Source organism: Saccopteryx leptura, chromosome X (assembly GCF_036850995.1).
Source record: "Saccopteryx leptura isolate mSacLep1 chromosome X, mSacLep1_pri_phased_curated, whole genome shotgun sequence".
In the NCBI taxonomy this organism is placed as follows: domain Eukaryota; kingdom Metazoa; phylum Chordata; class Mammalia; order Chiroptera; family Emballonuridae; genus Saccopteryx; species Saccopteryx leptura.
The window spans coordinates 66,667,268-66,684,477 of record NC_089516.1 but is presented as its reverse complement, the minus strand read 5'-3'; the positions used below and the strand labels follow the sequence as shown (position 1 = coordinate 66,684,477).

At 40.6% G+C, this 17,210-nt stretch overlaps 1 pseudogene; it reads right to left on the bottom strand.

The window, feature by feature from the left end:
• Positions 1-1,788: 1,788 nt before the first annotated feature.
• On the bottom strand, positions 1,789-16,568 carry LOC136386364 (tigger transposable element-derived protein 1-like; annotated as a pseudogene).
• Positions 16,569-17,210: the final 642 nt, after the last annotated feature.

Genomic DNA, 17,210 nt, shown 5'->3' with positions numbered 1-17,210 from the left:
ACCAATGGAACAGAATAGAAAGTCCAGAAATAAAACCAGATATATATAGTCAAATAATTTTCGATAAAGGGGCCAACAGCACACAATGGAGAAAAGAAAGCCTCTTCAACAAATGGTGCTGGGAAAACTGGAAAGCCACATGCAAAAGAATGATACTCGACTACAGCTCTTCCCCTTGTACTAAAATTAATTCAAAATGGATCAAAGACCTAAATATAAGACCTGAAACAATAAAGTACATAGAAGAAGACATAGGTACTAAACTCACGGACCTTGGTTTTAAAGAGCATTTTATGAATTTGACTCCAAAGGCAAGGGAAGTGAAGGCAAAGATAAATGAATGAGACTACATCAGACTAAGAAGTTTTTGCTCAGCAAGAGAAACTGACAAAAAAATTAACAGACAGTCAACTAAATGGGAAATGATATTTTCAAACAACAGCTCAGATAAGGGCCTAATATCCAAAATATACAAAGAACTCATAAAACTCAACAACAAACAAACAAACAATCCAATAAAAAAATGAGAAGAGGACATGAACAGACACTTCTCTCAGGAATAAATACAAATGGCCAACAGATACATGAAAAGATGCTCATCTTCATTAGTTATTAGAGAAATGCAAATCAAAACTATAATGCGATACCACCTCACACCTGTTAGATTAGCTATTGTTAACAAGACAGGTAATAGCAAATGTTGGAGAGGCTGTGGAGAAAAAGGAACCCTCATTCACTGTTGGTGGGAATGTAAAGTAGTACAACCATTATGGAAGAAAGTATGGTGGTTCCTCAAAAAACTGAAAATAGAACTACCTTATGACCCAGCAATCCCTCTACTGGGTATATACCCCAAAAACTCAGAAACATTGATACGTAAAGACATATGCAGCCCCATGTTCATTGCAGCATTGTTCACAGTGGACAGGACATGGAAACAACCAAAAAGCCCTTCAATAGAGACTGGATAAAGAAGATGTGGTACATATATACTATGGCAGGGGTCCCCAAACTACGGCCCGTGGGCCGCATGCAGCCCCCTGAGGCTATTTATCCGGCCCCCGCCGCACTTCCAGAAGGGGCTCCTCTTTCATTGGTGGTCAGTGAGAGGAGCATAGTTCCCATTGAAATACTAGTCAGTTTGTTGATTTAAATTTACTTGTTCTTTATTTTAAATATTGTATTTGTTCCCATTTTGGTTTTTTACTTTAAAATAAGATATGAGCAGTGTGCATAGGGATTTGTTCATAGTTTTTTTTATAGTCCAGCCCTCCAACAGTCTGAGGGACAGTGAACTGGCCCCCTGTGTAAAAAGTTTGGGGACCCCTGCACTATGGAATACTACTCAGCCATAAGAAATGATGACATCAGATCATTTACAACAAAATGGTGGGATCTTGATAAGATTATACAGAGTGAAATAAGTAAATGAGAAAAAAAAAACAAGAACTGCATTATTCCATATGTAGGTGGGACATAAAAATGAGACTAAGAGACATTGACAAGAGTGTGGTGGTTACAGGATGGGGGGAAAGGGGGAGGGGAAGGGGCACAAAGAAAACTAGATAGAAGGTGACGGAGGACAGTCTGACTTTGGGTGATGGGTATGCAACATAATTGATCGACAAGATAACCTGGACATGTTTTCTTTGAACATATGTACCTTGATTTATTGATGTCACCCTAGTAAAATTAATAAGAAAAAGAAAGGGGCTAATCTAAAGAAGGGAGCAGGGGCTGAGAAAGAGGGTCTGCCTATAGGAATCGTCATTGACTAGGAAGGAAAAGTCAAGTTGGGCCAAGAAGCCTGGGCACAGGCTGGGAAGGGTTAACAAGCTGAGACGGGCCTGGGGAGGGTTGCTGCAGAAAGGGGTACTGTGGAATGCGGCTGGGCTGGGGAGGAGGCATAGGTGGGTATAAGGGAAGCTTGCCGAGCAGAGAATGGAACTGGCTTAGGCTGTGGAAGGGGACCTTCTGGAGAGGAAGGCATAAATGATTTAAAGAGGGTGTGGCTGGGTGCCCAGTACAGGCAGGTTCTGGTAGGACAAGAGTCATCTGCTGGGGCAGGCTGCGTGATGTGGGGAACAGAGACCACCTGGAAAAGGAGACCTGGCTCTAAGTACGGAGAGACTGAGAAGCAGGGTTAGGGAAGTGGACATGGCTGAGGAAGGCAGAATAAGCTGGTGACAAGGGCCAGGGGCCTGGCTAGTACAATGTATAAACTGGTATAGGGTTAAAAAAGGATTCCTGGATGTTGAAAGGGGAAAAGCTAGGGAGTAGCATGAGGCTAGGGGAGGAAGTACTGGCCAGGGAAAGGGTCCTGGGGTGGTCTTCACAGAGAGGACGTAGATGGCTGATGGCCTTAAGGTAGCTTCAGGTGAGGGGTGCACTGACTGAGGGAGGGGCACAGGCCCTGACTGGGGCAGAAGGCACTGCCTGGATAACTGTGGGCCTTGCTGGGAGTGGGGGGCGTGGCTGGGGCTACTCAGGGCAGAAAAGACCAAACAAAGACAGCAGAATCCTGTTTTACAGGCTTGTCCCTGAACACAAAAGAAATAGCTGTTCCAGTCTTGAGAACCCTTAAGATCTCACTGGGCCTGTCCCGGCTGCCTCCACGGGGTCTGCCTTCAGCTGCAAGGAGAGGGAAGAATTAACCCAGGCTGGATTTGAACTGGACCAGGAGCATAAACCAAGAGGGGCCTTTGCCGTGGGGTCTGGCAGGATCGGAGGGATTTGCAGTCTGTTCCATTTTGTACCAGTGACTGCAGTCACTGAGGATAATGACTATTTTCAGCAATTTCTTGTACAAAACCTATGGGGCACTGTTCCCAAACGGATCCAATTCCAGGAGCAACTTTCATTCATTTACTTACTATTTTTCATTTACTCATTACCCTGTCTTTTCCCTTTTTGCTATAGAAGCCAAAAATAAGGTACTTCTGTATGGGTTTTAAAACCAACTCCTCTGGCCCTGGCCAGTTTGCTCAGTGGGTAGAGTGTTGGCCCGAAGTATGGACATCCTGGGTTCAATTCCAGTCACAGTACACAGAAGTGACCATGTGCTTCTCTTCCCTCCTTCTTCTTCTCTCTCTCTTCCCCTCTCGGCAGCCAGTGGCTCAATTGGTTCGAGTGTGGCCCCAGACACTGAAGATAGCTCAGTTGGTCCCAGCATGTCAGCATCAGGTAATAAAAATAACTCAATATTCGAGTATCGGCCCCAGAAGGGTTCCCGGGTGGATATCTGTCAGGTTCACGTGGGAGTCTGCCTCACTATATCCCCTCCTCTCACGAAAGAAGAAAGAAAGAAAGAAAGAAAGAAAGAAAGAAAGAAAGAAAGAAAGAAAGAAAGAAAGAAAGAAAGAAAGAAAGAAAGAAAGAAAGAAAGAAAGAGGGAGGGGAGAGGAGGGGAGGGGAGGGGAGGGGAGAGGAGGGGAGGGGAGGGGAGGGGAGGGGAGAGGGGAGGGGAGAGGGGAGGGGAGGGGAGAGGAGAGGGGAGGGGAGGGGAGGGGAGGGGAGGGGAGAGGGGAGGGGAGGGGAGAGGGGAGGGGAGGGAGGGAGGGAGAGGGAGAGAGAGGGAGAGGGAGGGGAGGGAGGGAGGGAGGAAGAAAGAAAAGGAAAAAAAGAAAAGAAAACCAGCTCATCTACCCACTTCTAGCTTTTTGACTTGGATAAGTCAGCTCATCTTTCTGGGCCTCATCTTTCTCATTGATAACATGGAGCAGTTCACCTGTCTTAGAGATATCTCTTGGAATGTTAGGTACATAAAATGAAAATACAAATAAAGTGCCCAGTAAATATTAGCTACCATTAGTATCATTATCTAGGAGTCCAAGAACATAATAATACCATTAGCTGTGGCAACAACCATGCCCTGATTTTGTTTACAGTGACTTAGGGCCACCTGGCCTCTTCCCATAGGTTCCGCAGGGGAAGCAGAGCCTGTCCAAGGGCCGTCCACCCCAGCTTCCTGGCTAGAGTGAAAACAGAAACCACTGGAACTCACCCAGAGTGCCTTCTGGGCCAGAATGGCCTTCATGCAGGGACTCTTCAGGCCTGTCGGTATCTTCCTTTCTGGCTTTTTCTACACAAACACATGTTTCAAGAAAACAAAATTGGTATCGTTTTGTTGCAGCTATTTTTTTTTAACTTAATACATTATAAGCATTTTCTTGTGTTCCTTAAACAGTCTTCAATAAGGTTATTTTAATGCCTGCATTCTAGCCTGTACATGTGCCATAATTTACTTATCCTAGTCTATTATTGGACATTTAGACTGCTTTCAATTTCACAGTACTATAAATATTCCACTGTAATATCCTTGTAGCTGAATCTTTGTCTGTATTTCTGATTATTTCTTTTTGATAACATTTATAGAAGCAAACTAGGTCAAAAGGAGAGGCTTTTACAGCATACTGGTGCATTGCCCTCTAGAAAGTGTGCCCAGTTTACACTCTCGGGGTTTGAAAGTGTTACTTTCCCATATAGTTGCCAACACTGAAAATGATCATCTTTGCTAATTTTTTAGATGAAAAATGTTGTATTAGTTGATTACTGGTGAGGTAGAATATTCCTCTAAGTGTTTACTAGCATGTCTATTTTATTCATGCTGAAACATGATTATTTATTGCCTATTCCTGAACTTTGATTAATTATCTGTGGGTAAGTTTATCTTTTGCTTATGGATTTATTTTAATTTTTTATTTATTGGTTTTTAGAGAGAGAGAAAAGGAGCGAGTGTGAGAGAAACATCGATTTGTTGTTCCACTTGTTTATACATTCATTGGTTAATTCTTGTGTGTGCCCCAACCCGATTGAACCTGCAACCTGGGTGCATTGGGATGACATTTTAACCAACTGAGCTACCCAGCCAGAGCTCTTATGGATTTTTAATGGATCCATCCACTTGTCATTCGAATATTTTAAAAATTAATTTTTCCAGTACATTATTAGCTTTTTAGTTGTTTCTGACCTTTGTACATGATACTGAAGTTTAATATTGTACTGGAGTCTCTCTATTAATGTTTTTCTTTATGGTTTCTATCTTGTTATCATGCTTAGAAAATTTTTCCATCCTGGGGTTGGATTTATATTTGTGTATACCTTCAGTTTTCTTATATGTTCTCTTTATATAAAAAATATATTTAATATATCTATTTGGAAGTTACCTGGATATAAAATAAGGACATAAATTGATTTTCCCCAAATATAGCAATTAACCATTTAGCCCAACACCGTTTATTGAATAATCCAGGGATCTGCACTAAAGATATACATATAACATTGTATTTCAAGGATGTTCATTACAGCATTGTTTGTCAAAGCAAAAATCTAGATACACCAGTGCTAATGTCCTCATTAAGGAGTTTGCTCTAGGGAGAAGGATAGAAATGGGTGGATAGAAGGAGGAAGATGGTGAGCTTTAATTTATTTTTATTTTTTTAATTCTATTTTTCAATTACACTTGACATTCAACATTACTTTTATTAGTTTCAGGTGTACAGCATGGCAGTCATATAATTATATACTTTACAAAGTGGTCCCCCCCCTCAATAATTTAAGTACCAAGCTGGCACCATACATAGTTATTACAATATGAATGACTATATTTCCTGTGCTGAACTTTATGTCCCAGTGACTATTTTGTAACCGCCAATTTGTACTTCTTGGCTCTCCTTCCTAGAAGCACCCCCGCGCTCTCCCACTCCTCCTCATCTTCCCCCTAGGCGTATTACCTTTACCTTCTCTCTCCTAAGCTTCAAGGAGGCCCTTTCTTCTGTCTCCGTAGCTTGTTTCCTAAGCCCATTTCTAGGGCTCACCTTTTCTACCTCCGTGACATTCTAAATAAACTTTCACTTATAGTTTGAAAAAAATTCTTGTGCTTCTTAATCCCTTCACCTTTTTCACCCAAATCTACCCCCTTCCCCTCTGGATAACCATCAGTCTATTCTCTGCATCTGAGTCTGTTTTTATTTTGTTTGTTCATTTATTTTGATTTTTAGATTCCATCTATAAGTGAAATCATTAGGCATTTGTCTCTCTTTCTGACTTATTTCACTTAGCCTACTACTCTCCAGGTCTTACTGTTGCAAAAGGTAAGATTTCCTTCTTTTTTATGTCTAGGTAATATTCCATTGTATATATGTACCACATCTTCTTTATCCAATTGTATATTGATGGGTTGCTTCCATAGCTTGGCTATATAAATAAACATAGGAGTGCATATATCTTTTTGAACTAGTGTGTTGGGTTTCTTTGGATATATTCCTAGAAGTGGAAACACTGGGTCATAAGGCAGTTCCATTTTTAATTTTTTGACGACCCTCCATGCTGTTTTCCACAGTGACTGCATCAATTTACAATTCCACCTACAGTGTATGAGGGTTCCCTTTCCTCCACATTCTCCCTTCACTTGTTTGTTGATTTATTGATGAAAGCCATTCTGACAGGTGTGAGGTGATAGCTCACTGTGGTTTTAATTTGCATTTCTCTAATGATTAGTGAAGTTGAGCATCTTTTCATATGTCTATTGTTCATCTGTATGCCTTCTTTGGAGAATTGTGTATTCAGGTTCTCTGCCCATTTTTTAATTGGATTTTTTTTGAGAGGTGTTGAGTTTAATGAGTTTTTTATACATTTTAGCTATTAACCGTTTATCGAATGTATAATTGGCATATATATTCTCCCATTCTGTGGGCTTTCTTTTCTTTTTGTTGATGGTTTCCTTTATTGTACAAAAACTTTTTAGTTTGATGCAGTCCCATTTGTTTATTTTTTTTTTGTTTCCCTTGCACCAGGATTTATAGAAGAAAAAATATTGTTAAGAGAAATGGTGAGCTTTCATTTTTAAACTAGATAAGTCTACATAGTTCTTTTTATTGTGGAAATATATCTCATAAAATTTACCATTTTAACTACTTTTTAAGTATACTGTTTAGTGGCATTACATACATTCACATTGCTGTGCTACCACCAGCACTACCCATCTCCAAAAGTTTCTTATCTTCTCAAACCAAAACATATCCATTAAACAATAACCCCATTCTTTCTCCCACCAGCTCCTGGCAACCAACGTCTACTTTCTGTTTCTCAATTTGACTTCCTTAGGTACCACATGTAAGTGTGATTACACAATATTTGTCCTTTTGTGTCTGGTTTAGGTCACATAGTACAGTGTCTTCAAGGCTCATGCATGTTATAGCATGTGTCAGAATTTCCTTCCCTTTTAAAGCTGAATAGTTTTGCATTGTGTTTATACATCACATTTTGTTGATTATATTGTTGAATTTTTATCTAGAAAAATTTAAATTTAGTCTGTATTTTAGCTAAAAATAGGAAAAATAATTTTAAAAAGTTAGAACAGTTTTCTTTCTTCTTTTTGCTCTGGAATAATTGAAATGACATAGGAATTATCTGCTCTTTGGAAGTTTGAAATAATCAATTAACTTGTGAAACAGGGCCTGGGCCTTTTTTGAAGTGAGACTCTGACGATCAGGTACAGTCCTTGGAAGAAAAGCTATTCAATGTAAAGAAATCATAATTTATCTAAAATATATAGGAACACAACTTGGAGAACTAAAAAATGGGAGGTAAGACTAAATGTGATAATTTTCTTATGTCACAGAGGGTGAGTTAAAGATACCATTTCCCTTTTGAAGTTGAAAAATTGAGAATTACAGGCTGAAGAATGATGCTTAACATGATAAAAATAACCACCAGTAGAACTAAAGACAGGCTGCCTTAGCTCCCATTTAGAAGACTTAAAAAGAGAAAAACAAAGAAAAAAAATAAATCTAGCCCTTGGAGCAAAAGATAGAAAACAAAGGAAATAGAAAAAACCAATTACTGTCCTGTTGTCCTACATGGAAGGAGCAGAGTAGTTTATGCATTTTTCTTCTGATGTCTTGTTTTTACTTTTGTTTAAATTATACCTAGTTTCAGAAAAAATATTTTTTTGTGTGTATGTGTGAGAGAGAGAAAGACAGGCAGGAAGGGAGAAAGATGAGAGGCATCAACTCGTACTTGAGTCACTTCGGTTGTTCATTGATGTTTGTCACACGTGCCTTGACCAGGGGGCTACAGCTGAGCCAGTGACCTCTTGCTCAAACCAGCAACCTTGAGATGAAGAGAGTGACTTTGGGCTCAAGCTCGTGATCATAGGATCATCTCCATGATCCCACGTTCAAGCTGGCAACCCCACACTCAAGCTAGCAAGCCTGTACTCAAGCCAGATGTCCGTGCTCAAGCCGGCGACCTCAGGGTTTCAAACCTGGGACCTCAGTGTCCCAGGTGGATGCTATATGCACTACACCACCACCAGTCAGACTAGAAAGAAGGCATCTTATCTCTTTTTGTTTCCTTTCTATTTCAATGGGTCTTTCCTACAAAATTATGCAAATTAATATTTACTCAACCATCAAGTTTTGACTTCACTTTGAATAGGAAAAATGTTCCTTCTAAATATGTTTATTTCTCCCGAACTAATCTTGCCAACAACCTCATCAACCACTGACCTAGATACAGTAATTTCTGTGGGCCCTATCAGCTCCCTCTGTGTCTTTCTGTCTCTGTTTCTCTTTTTGCTTGTCTATCTCTCTGACTCTGTCTGTCTGTCTCTCTCTTTCTCTCTCTCACATACACACACAAGCATACATACACACACACACATACACCTAGGACTTGTCTCTGCATGCATTTTATGTGACCCCACAACACCACAAAACAGAAGCAATAAGGAAGCAATTTTGGTTTGGCATAAGAAGGAATGTTCTGATAATCAGGGATATTGAAGATATAAAGAACCATCTCACCAGCTGGAATTGGAGGTGTGTAAGTGCAGGCTGCACAGCTACCCTCTCATAGAAGTTTCCAAGCTATTCAACCATCTAATGGGAATTAGAAGCTTTCCACTTCACCTGGGCAATTAGAAACCAAGAGATTTCTTTTGCTTGGAGATGGAGAATAAACTGCTAGAGAAGCACAAAAAGTCACAGGACGTGAGTCAGTCTGGCCTAGGAGCTGGGAGAGCACTAAAGGAAGTTTGGTAGCCCCTTTTACCTGGTTCAATCCTCTTTCTAGAACCACAGAAACTTGAATCCTTCCCCAGGCCCTGGTCAGTCGCCAGGAGCTTCGATACACACCAATGTTGTTGAGCCTTAGGAGTAGCCTGACATAGAGACAACACCATTGCAATGTTGACTCCAGCCTTTGTTTCTTTAAGTGCAAAACAGCTGTGTCAGCCAGTTTCTCAAGGAAACTGTTTTCATTAATACTCTAGAATGACTGTAACATTCTGAATTGTGTAAACATGTTTATGAAACATTTGAGGGGGCTTAGAAAAACAGTTTGTTCCCTTAAGTGTCCTATTCAGTTTAAACAAATATATCAATATATTTAATAGCAGACACTGCCGGCTCGCTTGGTAGGGGCCCAGGAAAACCAAACCAGGAGCCCCAAAATAACTAATACTGAGGTTGCACTTTCCAAAGTAGCCTCACGGAAGTGAGGCCCACACAAACCCAAGTGACCATCATCCAATGCCCACCAGTAAGGGCTATGGTCCACTAAGAAGATGAAGAAATGCAGTGGGAATGCTCTAGTCCAGCTTAGGGCTGACTGGAGCAGGGAGGAAGAGGGTGTGTGCAGCGTTGAAGGGTCAGCTTAGATTCAGACAGTCCTGAAGGGAAGAGCGGGCTAAGCTGAGAGGGCTCCATTAGTCAAACACACAGAGGTGGCACTGGGCGAGGTGTTAGTAGAGAACAGTTGTTCGCACCTCCAGCAATCTGCCTCCATTCCCACAAAATTCTCCACCTTTCTTTTGGGGTGCCATCCCCTCTATCACTTTCTTGGGGTGAAAATGTTCAATGCCAGTGCCCTCCCACTTCAGGCCTGCCAATCAAAGCACCACTTATTAAGTGAGTGGTTCCAGATGAATTTGTGGCTTAGTCTCATCCAGAGCGTAAACCAAAATTTGGTGAACAAAGGTGTTTTGTTGCTCTTTTGAACATGTGAGTAACAGGATGCGGCACCGGAGCCATCTTGCAACTGTTGGGGAACCTAGGTGGGGTAAGGGGCACAGGGGCTGTAGTTATGGGAAAGTACCAAATTAAATCAGCTTCTAGGAAGCGGTTTCTAAGACCTTCCTGGAATCGCAGGTGAGTTCAAAATTCTTGGATAAAATCTCTACTGAAGAGTTAGAATGCTACTCTAGAGGCAGTGGAATCCATTAAAAGCTTGCTTTTCAGAAGGAAAGAGCTATCACAGCTACACTTTAAGGATAAGGAATCTGATGGCATTTGAGGGGAAAGGATGGATTGGAAGGAGAGATATTGGATGTGAGAAAATGATTCAAGAGGTTTTTCTTTGTTTGTTTGTTTGTTTGTTTGTTTGTTTAATTTATGGAGGATGATGCTGACTTGGCCTGGGTTGTGGCTGCAGGGAGAGAAGAGGGGACCAAAGTGATGGACACTAGGAGTAGAATTAACATTTGTTTTATGTAGAGAGTAAACACAAAGTCAGGAACCTGGCTTGTGGTGGCGCAGTGAATAGAGCGACAACCTGGAATGTTCAAAACCCTAGGCTTGACAGGTCAAGGCACATACAACAAGCAACCAATGAATAGCTAGAGTAAAGCAACTACTTTGAATGTACTACTTATTCAAAATATATAGTTTAAAATTTTAAATACAAAATTAAAAAAAAAATAAATAAAGACAGTAACAAGGCAAGTATATGTAAACAGTCACCCAGCAATAACTCTCAACAGTGTAGCCACACAACTCAGAATTATTCAGTTGCTAATAATGAGACAGGAGCTGGGAGGGCTCTCTGAAGGTATAATTTGTTCTACCTCCTTCTTCCTGCAGTTCCCCAGTAGGTACCTATGTGACCAGTGTCCATAGCCTCTCTCTCTGACACTCACACATCCTAACCCTTTCAAGGAAAACAATGATTCTCAGAGATAATGAAGTCTAATTCCACATTTTAAATGCAATATAATTTTTTCCTGAGTTCAGGCCCAGAGTGGATTTTGAGTTTGGCAGAGCACTTTAATGTTTCTTCTTCTTCTACTGGTGTACAGACCTAAGGCCCACTACAATGCCTTGCCCTAAAGCAGAATCATTGAATCCTGGTGACAATGAGAAGATGTAGCAGAAGCTTTGAGATTCAACCTTTTGGTTTGCTTTGTTATTTTGTTTTGTTTTATTTTTATCTTTTTGTTTGTTTGTTTGACTTTGAACCAGGTCAAATTTTTGCCTTGGTGTATTCCCCTCATTGATCTTTGAAGGTAGAAGGAAAGTTACCAGAGGCGAAGGCAAGGAGGGTGATAGGCAGACAGGATGGTGAGGAGGCACTCTTACAGTTTCATTTGCATAGAATAAGCAATCAAGAATAACCCTGGCCGGTTGGCTCAGTGGTGGAGCATCGGCCTGGCGTGCAGGAGTCCTGGGTTCGATTCCCGGCCAGGGCACACAGAAGAAGCGCCCACCTGCTTATTCACCCCTCCCCCTCTCCTTCCTCTCTGTCTCTCTCTTCCCCTCCCGCAGCCGATGCTCCATTGGAGCAAAGTTGGCCCGGGCGCTGAGGATGGCTCCTTGGCCTCTGCCCCGGGCGCTAGAATGGCTCTGGTCGCGACAGAGTGACACCCTGGATGGGCAGAGCATCGCCCCCTGGTGGGCGTGCCGGGTGGATCCCTGTCGGGCGCCTGCGGGAGTCTGTCTGACTGCCTCCCCGTTTCCAGCTTCAGAAAAATAAAAAATAAAATAAAATAAAAAGAATAGACACCACTGTGTTAACAGAAGATTTCGACCAGTGGAATTATAGGTGAATTTAATTTCTCCAGATTATTGACAGTAAACATATATTACATTTTATTTTACGTTGTATTTCAATAAAAGCAAGTAAGTATAAAGATTCCTAGATACTTATGAGACTCGTTTATATGATTTTGTAGTATTTTTGTTGTAGGCTAAATACCTTTCTCTTTAAATAAGAAGAAAATAATTTAAAATTACAAATGCTTTCCTTTTTTGTAATGGAAAAACAATCAAGTTGTGATTTTTTTTCAAAGAAAACAAGTTTCTCAAACAGGCTTGCTCTAAATGTTAAAAATTTTTAATATTTCAGTGATGTAGTGTGCTAACTATACACACAGCTAACACGATTAAAAGTTAGTCTTTCTTTAAACACTGAAAATAATTATAATGAATAATTCAAATTAAAAAATTTAAAACTCAGTGTTTTTCTAAAAACAGTGTCATATTTTAAAACTGTATTAGAAAAATGAAGCTGCAAAATAATTTGTAAAATAAGACCATACAAACAAATAGGTCATTTATGATAAAATGAATGGTCCTTCTAAATTTTTAGGTAATACATAAAAACCATAAATGTTAAAAATAAACTTTTAAAGGCTCTGACCAGGTTGCCCAGTAGATAGAACATTTATCCTCAGTCAGGGAACATAAGAGAAGCAACCAATGAGTGCACAACTAAATGGAACAACTAAGTGGAACAATAACTTGATGCTTCTTTCTTTCTCTCTCTCTCTCTCTCTCTCTCTCTCTCTCTTTTTCTCTCTCACTCTCACTCTCAAATCAATGCAAAAATTTAAAATAAATAAATGATAAATTTTTACAAAGAGGGAAGTGACTAAGACAGCAAAGGGAGTGAGGCTTCTGGGAGTGATGGTGTACTGCTATATTTCTTGGTCTGAACACGGATGATACAGGTATATTCACTGGAAAAACTCATGGAGTTATAACCTTATGAAACAAGCTTTTTTTGTATATGTGTTACTCTTCAATAAATAATGTTAAAAACTAAAAAGAAGAAGTCAAACAGAACTGAAAGTCACAGAATTTCAGGATGAGGACTAAGACTAGATTGTTAGATATTGTGAATTATAATAGCTAGCATGTATATGGATAATGATTATTATAATGCACATTTATTATGTGCCAAGAATTACTCTAAGTACTTTATATGTACAAGCCTACCTCAGATATATTTAAGGTTCGGTCCCAGACCACCAAAATAAAATGAATATCACAATAAAACAAGTCACACAAATTATTTCGTTTCTCAGTGCAGTGCATTTAAAGTAATGTTTACACTATACTATAATCTACTTAGTGCATAATAGCATTCTGTCTAAAAAACAATACAGATATCCTAATATTTTAATATTTTATTGCTAAAAAAAGTGCTAACCATAATACGAACCTTCAGCGAGTTGTAATATTTTTGCTGGGGGTCTTGATTCAATGTTTATGGCTACTCACTGATTATAGTGGAAGTTGCTGAAGGTTGGGGTGGCTGTAGCAATTGTTTATGACTGGCTCTTCCTTTTATGAATAACATCTCTGTAGCATGCAAGGTTGTCTGTAAGCACTTTACCCACAGGACTTTGAAAATTAGAATCAGTCCTCTCAAACCCTGCTGCTGCTTTATCAACTAAGTTCATGAAATATTCAAAATTCTTTGTTGTCATTTCCATAATCTTCACAGCATCTTCACCAGGAGTAGATGCCATGTCAAGAAACCACTTTCTGTGCTCACCATCAGAAGTAACTCCCCACCTGTTACAGGTTTATCCTGAGATTGCAGCTTTCAGTCCCATCTTCAGGCTCCACTTCCAGTTCTAGTTCTCTTGCTATTTGCACCACAACCACGTCTGCAGGTACTTCCTCCACTGAAGTTTTGAACCCCTCAAAGCCACCCATCAGGATTGTAGTCAGTTTCTTCCAAACTCTTGTTAATGCTGATATTTTGGTCTCTTCCCATGAATCACAAATGTTCTTAATGGCACCTAGAATGGTAAATCCTTTCCAGAAGATTTTTAATTTACTCTGCCCAGATCTATCAGAAGAATCACTCTCTGTGTCAACTATAGCCTTGCAAAATGTATTTCTTAAATAATAAGACTTGAAAGTTAAAATTACTCCTTGACCCATAGGCTGCAGAATGAATGTGGTATTAGCAGGCAGGGAAACATCACTAATCTCATTGTGCATCTCCATCACCAGGTGCATTGGGTGACCAGGTGCATTGTCAGTGAGCAGTAATATATATATATTTTGTGTGTGTGTGTGTGTGTGTGACAGAGAGAGACAGACAGACAGACAGAGGGACAGATAAGGACAGACAGACAGGAAGGGAGAAAGATGAGAAGTATTAATTGTTTGTTGTGGCACCTTAGTTGTTCATGATTGCTTTCTCATATGTGCCTTGATGGGGGGGCTACAGCAGAGTGAGTGACCCCTTGCTCAATCAAGCTAGCGACCTTAGGTTCAAGCTGGTGAGCCTTGTTCAAACCAGATAAGCCCGTGCTCAAGCTGGCGACCTCGGGATTTCACCCCGAACCTGGGTTCTCCACGTCCCAGTCTGATGCTCTATCCACTGCACCACCACCTGGTCAAGCTCAATGAGAAGTAATATTTTAAAAGGAAACTTTTTCTGAGCAGTAAGTCTAACAATAGTCTTAAAATATTCAGTAAACCATGTTGTAAACAGATGTGCTGTCACCCAGGCTTTGTTGTTCCATTTATAGAGACAGGCAGAATAGATTGAACACACTTCTTAAGGGCCATAGGATTTTCAGAATAGTAAATGAGCATTGGCTTCAACTTAACATCAACAGCTTCATTAGCCCCTAACATAGCAGTCAGCCTGTCCTCTGAAACCTTGAAACCAGGCATTGACTTTTCCTCTCTAGCTGTGAATGTCTTCGGTGACATCTTCCAATATAAGGCTGTTTTGTCTACATTGAAACTCTGTTGTTTAGCGTAGCCACCTTCATTAATTATCTTGGCTAGATTTTCGGGATAACTTGCTGCAGCTTCTACATCAACACTTTCTGTTATACATTGCACTTTTATGTTATGGAGATGGCTTCTTTCCTTAAACCTCATGAACCAACCTCTGCTAGTTTCAAGCTTTTCTTCCTCACTTTTCTCAGCTTTCATAGAATTAAAGAGAATTAAGGTCTCGCTCTGGATTAGGTTTTGGCTTAAGGGAATGTTGTGGCTGGTTTTATCTTCTATCCAGATCACTCAAACTTTGTCCATATCAGCAATAAAGCTGTTTCATTCTCTTATCATTCATGTTCAATGGAGTAGCACTTTTAATTTCCTTCAAGAAAGTGTCTTTGCATTCACAACTAGGCTGTCTGGCACAAAAGGTCTACCTTTCAGTCTGCCTGAGTTTTCGACATGCCTGCCTCACTGAGATTAATTATTTCTAGCTTTTGATTTAAAGTGAGAGATGTACGACTCTTCCTTTCACTTGAACGCTTAGAAGCCACTGTAGTGTTTACTAACTAGCCTAATTTCAATAATGTTGTGTCTCAGGGAATAGGGAAGCACAAGGAAATAGGTTAATGGTCGATCTGTGAAGTAGTCAGAACATACACTACATTTATCAAATAAGTTCACCATCTTATATATGGGCATGGTTCATGGTGCCCAAAACAATTACAATAGTAACAACAAAGATAACTAACTGATCACAGATCACCATAAAAATATAATAATGATGAAAATGTCTGAAATATTCTGACAATTACCAAAACGTGACACAGAGACACGAAGTGAGCAAATGTTTGAAAAAGAAGGCATATAGACAGCAATGCCTCAATGTCTTTGATATTCCCACACACAGATTTCTGAGTTGGCATTTATTTTCCTGAGTGATCTTTCTCTCCCATACAAGAAATTTACCTGCCTGAAAAGTGCAGTTCTTAGGCTCAGTTCTTGGGTATAAGTCTGTCTTCAGTGAGTGTGAACACTTTATTTCAGGGTCAGGTGCTGGAAGTTACAATGCCCTGTGAAATATTGTTCTTTCACATAAGGCCCATCCAGTAAGAAAAATGATAGGAGGGAAAAAGACTTAAGCCCAGGTTTTTAATCATAAGTAGGAAACGTGATTTCCCTTGGGAAATGGCATTGGAGAGTCAAACCCAGTACATTCTACAGAAGAGACAGGACATTGTGGTTCGTTTTCTCACACCCCAACACTCTTTTATAATAGAAGCACAAATACTGCTCCAACAGGAATTGTGCTACATTGCAAGAGTGGGAAGCCCATCATTGCACACAACCTGGTCACAGAACCAAATGAGTCAGGAGTTGGAAACACAAGAAGGGGAAAGGGCTTGGAGAACCAGCTGCCTTCCATAGGGAGTAGGAGGAGCTGCTTCCAAGGCTCCAGGGCATTATCTCTCTCACACTAGGCTCTGGAAATGTGGAGGGAGTCTCACCCCCAGAGGCACCAAATGAGACCTGTATCAGCCTCTCTCAGCTCCCTCCCTCTCACATTGCACCCCTATGTGGATCAATCCTCTGCCTGGCTGAAATTTACAGGCACTAGAGTATCTGCCAGCTGGCCCTTCCTAAGTGTGTTAGGACTGGTGATAGTAACCCCAGCTGGAGATGAAGGTAAGCCCCAGGATGGGTAACTAACAGGACCCAGTGGGATCTGCATCCAGACATACCACTGCTTGGGAGGAACATCACAGCTGTCACATGGAGGCTGTGTTGAACTTGCAGGAAAAGCTTGCTTTGAGGATTCATCTCATTAGATTGGAATTCCAGCTTCCCCACTTTGTTTTTTAGATTTTATTTATTTATTTTTCTGAGAGAGAGAGAGAGAGAGAGAGAGAGAGAGAGAGAGAGAAGAAAGACATAGAGAGAACAGGGTAAGGAGCATCAACTCCCATATGTGCCTTGACCCGGCAAGCTCAGGCTTTCGAACCAGCGACCTCAGCATTCCAGGTCGATGCTTTATCCACTGCGCCACCACAGGTCAGGTGCACATTTCCCACTTTCTAGCTCTGTGACTGGGCAAGTTATTTCACTGCTTTGTGCTTCAGTTTCCCCATCCATAAAACTAAAGAGGTATCTACCTATCTCTTAAGTGTACTGAAAGATTTTAATGAAGTATTTGTAAAAACACTTCACACAGAGCATGTGCTCAATAAATATTTCTTCCCTTCCCTTAGCTTGGCAAAATATGTTTACTAAAGAATGTCACTATACACAAAGTCCAGCCCTATCCCTAGGACTGGTGCCAAATTGGAGGCTTCCAGATGCCATGCCCAAGAAACAAAAATAAGGCCTGAAGAAGGTTAAGTAAAGCTGCTCTCTGCCTGCCTGTGCTATCCATCAACACATAACTTATCCTCCTGGCCCATGGCCATGTTTCTGCAAGAGGGG